Source organism: Lampris incognitus, chromosome 4 (genome assembly GCF_029633865.1).
Source record: "Lampris incognitus isolate fLamInc1 chromosome 4, fLamInc1.hap2, whole genome shotgun sequence".
Taxonomy (NCBI): domain Eukaryota; kingdom Metazoa; phylum Chordata; class Actinopteri; order Lampriformes; family Lampridae; genus Lampris; species Lampris incognitus.
Genome location: NC_079214.1, coordinates 25,313,873 through 25,321,589, shown reverse-complemented (window position 1 = coordinate 25,321,589; position 7,717 = coordinate 25,313,873).

Here is a 7,717-nt window from a genome sequence, read left to right as displayed (position 1 = left end):
AGGCACATTGTGGTGTAACGGAGCCTCAGCTGCAGGACTGTGGTTTTTAATGAAAAAGTGGAGGGGTGGGGGGAGCATCCAGGTAAGACCCATTGAGCTTGCATTTCAGAGGGCTTTGTCACAGCCCACAATGAGGTAGTGCGGGCGCACACGCGCACGCGTGCACATACACAATTGTAAAAAAATTTTTGTAAAAACAAGTCAAATAAAATGTAAAAACACCCACCGACACACGGATGAACAGTCCCTCTGTCTTTCCAAATATGACCATATTTCTTTTCATTACAAGGCTAATGATGCACATTTTCATACCACCGCGAAACGCAGAGAGGGGGGTAGCCTTGATACTGTTGGAGACCCTCTAAGCCACATGAGATGTTGCAAGCCCTAAAACCTGCTTCAGACTGATACGGACAGAATTAAGGCTAATTTGTATGGCTCGACTGATGAAGCTTTTCAAATTCAAGAAAACCTCGTGCCCTTGTAATGTAATATAAACCAAATTGCCAGTTATTAACTCCGATACCAAAGATTTCAGTGTCGTTTCAACCTGATCTTTTTAAAAAAAACATGAATAGTTATTGATATCTAACATCCTCGAGTATCGATCGGTGTATTCTCTTACACTACATTACATTTCAGGTATCTATGTGACATGATTAAAAGGGAATGTAATGGTCAGGGGCTCTGTCGCCTCTCATTATTCCTGTGGCCATGGTGGAAAGATAATGTAAATGTGAAGCACTCAGAGAAGAAATTCAATAGGAGTCAAGGAAAGAGAGCCGGAGACCATGGGTTCCTTTCTCATTTGCACCTAATCTCGTTTTTACAAATCAGCAGCCAGTCTTTTAACTACAGCTGCAGCTGTGGCTACAGGAGACATCTAACCCACTTTCTATCCCACTTACCGCTGGTTTCACAACAGGCTTTCCATTTTTTGTTAATTATTCAGCAATAAGTGGCTTGAGTCAAAGGAATTAGACGCAACTTTTGTGATTTTTTTTTCTTCCATGGGATATATTCAGCGATAGGTGATCCGAGAAAAGGAAACGGTCTCGGAAGGGAAAGCTCCCTCAATTTGCATTCCGGGTCGGTGGTTTTCAAACTATGGTTTGCGACCCCCAACTTGCAGCGAGGGCCAGGCGGCCGTGGTATGTCAACAATCAATATGTTTTGTTTGGACACACAATTTCAATACAAAAGAAAGAAAAGAGGACTTTTTTTTTCATGCGTCCCCATCTTTCTCCTCAATTGTACCCGGTCGATTACCCCACTCTTCTCCCCAATTGTACTTGGCCAATCGTCCCACTCTTCCGAGCCGTCCTGGTCGCTGCTCCACCCCTTCTGCCGATCCGGGAAGGGCTGCAGACTCCCGATACATGTGGAGTCGCCAGCCGCTTCTTTTCCCCTGACAGTGAGGAGTTTCGCCAGGGGGACGTAGCGCGTGGGAGAATCGCACCCCCCCCCAGTTCCCCCTCCCCCCCAAACAGGCGCCCCGACCGGCCAGAGGAGGCGCTAGTGCGGCAACCAGGACACATACCCACATCCAGCTTCCCACCTGGATCTGTGCATAACTGTAGTCCTTTTTTCTTTCTTTCAAAAAACGTTTATTTACAACAAACAGGTGTACAACTGTCACACAGAGGAGGGGGAAAAAGCAAGAAAACAAAACAAATTTGTACAGACAATGAGAGTTCAAAGTCCACTCGTTTTAAGTCCTCTCAGAGTTCAAATAAAACGTATTTTCTTTAAACTATCAAAAGTTTTTATAGCTTTTTTGTTTTTCACACTTTCAATGAAGGTGCCATACTGCTGGAGTTCAACAACAAATCGATGAAAGCAGGGTTTGGAGTCAGACCACTTAGATTTGTGGATGTGGAATTTACCAAGAATAATCAAAAGCTGAATTATATAGGTAATACTGCTGTCCATCCCATAAAACACAAAATATAACAGTACATAAAATACATTAATCTGTACATTAGTGCCAATTTTTCCATTTATAAAGTCTTGCATATCAATCCAAAATAACTTTGAATGAGCACAGCGAAAAAACAAATGAAATATAGTTTCTCTATCTGAATTACAAAAAACACAAGTATATTACATATTTAGCTTTAATCTTTCCAAGACTTCTTTATCAGGGTAAATTCGATGTAAGATCTTGAGGGATACCTCTTTCCCTTTGTTAGTACTAGTGTCCGCCACAATACAATAATTGTTTAGAATACAACAGGCTTTTCCCACTGTAAATCCCTCATGATAGAAGACCAAAAGAATCTTGCTGCAGGAGGTGTAACACAGTCCAAAGGGTTTCTGATGTGTGTGTTACTGCAGGTTTTATTGCGAACATCAATATCTCCAATAAAATTTGCCTAAAGCTAATAATGTTAATTTCTGTAAGGTTATAACTCTTTTTAAAAGCTGAAGAGAACGCGTGGGAATTGCATCAAAAATAATAACATATTCTTTGGGAGTGTCTGGTATCTTAAAATTTAGAAAAAAATTCTGAATAACTGAGTAACTAACCATTTCTATTTATCAATTGACCAACTAATAAAATTCCATTGTCATACCATGAGCGATAAAACAAGGATTTATTTTTGCATAACATATCCTTATTAGTCCAGATAAAGTATCTATGAGGACTAAAATTGTGTTTATATACCAATACCCATGTTAAAAGAGCTTGTATGTGGAAGTTAGCTAATTTAATTGGGATTCTGTCAACAGAAAAAGTACATTTTAACAGAAAATCAATGCCACCAGTAGAATTAAATAAATATGCAGGAAAAGCATACCAGATACTGTTGGGATTATTTAAACATTCTATAAGCCACTTAATCTTAAAAGCATCACTCAATAAATTAAAATCCAAGACTTCAAGACCACCTTGTACTTTGATAACTTATTTTTTAACATAATGTTTCTTTTTTTCTTCCTCCAAATGAAATCATATAGCATCTTATTCAATTCCTTAGTAACATTTGTTGGGACACTGACCGACAATGATACATATACTGATCTAGAGAGTCCTTCTGCTTTGGGTAACAGAACCCTGCCAAATATGAAAATATCTCTCATTAACCGCGAATTCAATTTCAATTTCGTTTTTTTTAATAATAGGATCAAAATTTAATTTAGATCGTTGTTCCAAATTCTCACAAATAACAATACCTAAGTAAATCACCTTTTCTTTAATTGGGATCCCACACCAATCTGACAGAACACAAAGTTTAATTGGGAATAAGACAGACTTATCCAAGTTCATCTTTAAACCTGAAACATTTGTAAACTCTGTAATGAATGAAAGGTCACGTGTTTAACTTGACCTACTCACGGGGGTACGTGCAGTGCGTGTGACGTATAGAGGAAGTGAGAAGCGCATGTTATGAAGGTTGTATGTCGGATGAACGCTAGTAAAAGCTACACAGTTAAGAACCTACGAAGTCGGCTCGTTCTTGAATTATTCTTATGTCAGTAAGACAAGGCGTCTACGGACATTACATGGTGTCAGAATAGTCTGTGTATCGGAACACGAGCGGTCATGCCGAAGTTTAATCCGCCGAGTGAATTCAAGTTTGACTGCCCCGTTGAATGGCCGGAGTGGAGACAACGGTTTTCGCGCTTCAGGCTCGCGACAAAGCTGGATAAAGACGACGGGGAGATTCAAGTGAGTTCGCTGATTTATGCAATGGGCAGCGAGGCTGAAAAGATATTCAGCTCGTTTGACTTCGCGGCGGAGGGTGATAAAGTGGACTATGATATCGTACTGAAAAGGTTCGACGGCTACTTTATTCCCCGCCGTAACATCATACATGAGAGAGCGTGCTTCTATCAACGTAGCCAGCAGCCAGGAGAGACAGCGGAGATGTACATCCGGACATTGTATGAGCTGTCTGAACACTGTGAGTTTGGGGACAAGAGGGATGAACATATCAGAGATCGTCTGGTAGTGGGCATAAAAGATAAGGTGCTCTCCCGTCAGTTCCAGCTCACAGCGGACCTTACTCTGGTGAAAGTCATTGAACAAGTGCGCCAGGCGGAGGCAATAACAAAGCAGCTCAGCCTCCAAGCTAACCAACCAGAGGCCCTGCTGGCTAACGTCAATGTTGTCCGATGGCGGGACGAACGCCAAAACAAAAAGGGCGGACAGCGTCATGGTGGCGGCAGTCCGGCAACCAACAAAGTAGACGAATGCGGGAGGTGCGGCAAGACGCAGCACACCGATGAGCGGAAGTGTCCTGCAACGAACAGTAAGTGCAACAAGTGTCATAAAAAGGGACATTGGGAGCGTGTATGTCACTCTAAAGCGGTGAGAGAAGTCACTGAAGAGGTTAAACAGCTGTACTTTCTGGGAGAAGTTGGCAAAGAGAGCAGTCAGGAAGATTGGACTGTTAGTTTAACAATAAGTGATGTACCAATAACCTTTAAAATTGGCACGGGGGCTGACGCTACTGTTATCAACCAAGGGACATTTAAAAAGCTGAAGCCAAACATAAAACTGGGACCTCCTGACACATGCTTCATAAGCCCAGGTGGAAACATCAGCTGCATAGGACAGTTTCAAGCCACAACCAACTACAAGGAGAAACAATACTCCTTTCCAGTGTATGTGATCAAGGGGAGAGGCAGCTGTCTGCTGAGTCGTCCAGAGGCAGTGGAGATGGGTCTAGTGAAGCGGATGAATGAGGTCAGTGGAGTTTTCGGCTCAAGTGGACTGCTGAAAACAGACCCAGTGAAAATAGCTCTGGTGGAGGGTGCCCAGCCATACGCGGTGCATACAGCCAGACGGATACCGCTGCCACTTGTACCACTGGTTAAGAAAGAACTGCAGCGCATGGAAAATGAGGGCATTATTGAAAAAGTGACTCAGCCCACAGAATGGTGCGCCGCTATGGTGCCGGTGCTGAAACCGAACAAGAAAGAGGTTCGCTGCTGCGCTGACCTCAGGAGGCTGAATCGAGCGGTGAAACGTGAGAAATACGTGCTGCCCACTATGGAGGAAATAATGCCAAGGCTCGCAGGGTCAAAGTTCTTCACAACGTTGGATGCAGCAAGTGGGTTTTACCAGATCCCCTTGCATGAAGACAGCAGGGGGCTCACCACTTTCATCACCCCATTTGGGAGGTATGCTTTCTGCCGCCTTCCATTTGGTATAACGAGTGCTCCAGAGATTTTCCAGAGAAAGATGGCGGAAACTCTGACCGGGCTAGAGGGCACAGAGGTGTACATGGATGACATCCTTATACATGGAGAGACTGAGGAAATCCATGACCGGCGCCTAGCAGAGGCGCTGGGGGTCATTGAAACAGCAGGTCTCAAACTGAACCAAGCGAAATGCAAGTTCAAACAGAAACAAGTCCGCTTCCTTGGTCATATCATCAACGAGGCAGGCATCAGACCTGACCCGGACAAAGTGGCCGGAATAGAGAACTTTCCTCAGCCCCAGAACGTGACGGAACTCAAGAGGTTCCTCGGGATGGTGAACTATTTGGCAAAATACGTCCCAGAGCTGTCCACTGTAGGTCAGCCGCTTTATGGACTGCTTAAAGCAACGACAGAGTGCATGTGGGGACCTGCACAGAACACAGCATTCCAAGACCTTAAAGCAGCACTCGCCACCGCCCCGGTACTCACCTTTTACGACGTCACTAAGGCTACGGTGGTGTCAGCAGATGCCAGCAGCTACGGGCTGGGAGGCGTTCTGCTCCAGCAGCACGGGGAACACTGGAAGCCCGTGGCCTACTGCTCCCGACGGCTGAGTGACGCAGAGACAAGGTACGCACAGATCGAGAAAGAGTGCTTAGCCAGCGTCTGGGCATGTGAAAGGTTCGAGAAGTACTTGTTTGGGCTTGACAATTTCAGACTTGTCACCGATCATAAACCACTAGTGCCTCTCATGAACAGCAAAGACTTGGATAATGTGCCCATTAGGTGCCAGAGACTGTTAATGAGGCTGATGCGTTTCAATGCAGTGGCTGAATACGCACCAGGCAAAACTTTAGCTGTGGCTGATGCACTCTCCAGAGGCCCAGAGCAGCGCTACGGAGATGGTGCTTCTCATGATGATGTTGCAGCGCACATTGATGCCATCGTGTGCCAGGTGCCTGCCACACCTCAAAGGATGCAGGAGATAAAACAGAGCACGGATGGGGATCTGCAGCTCCAGACAGTGTTGGGCTTCATCAGACACGGCTGGCCTGAGTATGTCGATAAAGTGCCGGAGACAGTCAGAGACTTTTATCAGGTGAGAGGGGAGTTATCTGAGGTAGATGGTTTAGTCATCAGAGGCAGTCGTATCGTCATTCCCACAGAGATGAGGGAGGTGATCTTAGACAGAATACACGACGGGCACCAGGGGATAGTTAAGTGCAGAGAGAGAGCTAGCCAGTCAGTGTGGTGGCCCAAAATGACAGAGCACATTACAACAAAGATACAGCAATGTCAATTCTGCAGAGAACACAAGAACACACAGAGAAAAGAGCCTTTAATGTCAAGTGAGCTCCCATCCAGACCATGGCAGAAAGTTGGCATAGACCTGTGTGAGTACAAAAAGCAAAACTACTTGATAGTGTCTGACTATTATTCCAGGTTTTTGGAGATTCTAAATCTACCAACAACTACTAGCAGTCAGGTTGTAGCTAGGCTGAAGGCTACATTTGCACGTTTTGGTATCCCTGAAATTGTAGTTAGTGATAATGGGCCACAGCTAGTTTCAGAAGAGATGAGGAGGTTCAGTGAGGATTATGATTTCATCCATGTGACTTCAAGCCCACACTACCCCCAGAGTAATGGACAGGCAGAGAGGGCTGTTCAGATAGCCAAAAGCATATTAAGGCAGGAAGACCCTCTCCTCGCCCTGTTGACATACAGAGCTACACCCTCTTCTTCCACTGGAGCCAGTCCAGCGGAATTGCTCATGGGTAGGAGACTCAGAACCACCTTACCCACATTGCAGCATAACCTGAAACCGGCCTGGCCTAAAGAGGAACTGATCAAAACCGCTGACGCCGCAGCCAAATCGAGGCAGGCTTTCTACTACAACCGCAGGAACGGCGTGCGGACACTGCGCCCACTGAACTCGGGTGACGCAGTACTCACCAAACTTGATGGACAGAAAACATGGACAATGCCAGCAGTTGTTCACAGTCAGAGCTCCACTCCCAGATCCTACATAGTGGAGACAGCTCAAGGTGAACATTACAGAAGGAACAGGCGCCACCTGTTGGCCACACCCAAAACACTCACCTTTGTCAGCAGGGATCCTGACCATGTCACTCCAGGGGAGAGTGGAAACATGGATGAGTCCCGAGCAGCAGAAATGCCAACTTCCACACCATATGTTACTCGCTCTGGCAGGGTGAGCAAGCCTGCAATCCGGCTGGATTTGTGAGGCGTATGGACTTGTGTACTGTGGGGGATTTTTTATTTTTTTATGAAAAGGGGGGTGATATACAGGTTAGAAAATCATCTTAGAGGGGGAGATGTAATGAATGAAAGGTCACGTGTTTAACTTGACCTACTCACGGGGGTACGTGCAGTGCGTGTGACGTATAGAGGAAGTGAGAAGCGCATGTTATGAAGGTTGTATGTCGGATGAACGCTAGTAAAAGCTACACAGTTAAGAACCTACGAAGTCGGCTCGTTCTTGAATTATTCTTATGTCAGTAAGACAAGGCGTCTACGGACATTACAAACTCATTTATACAAGCCA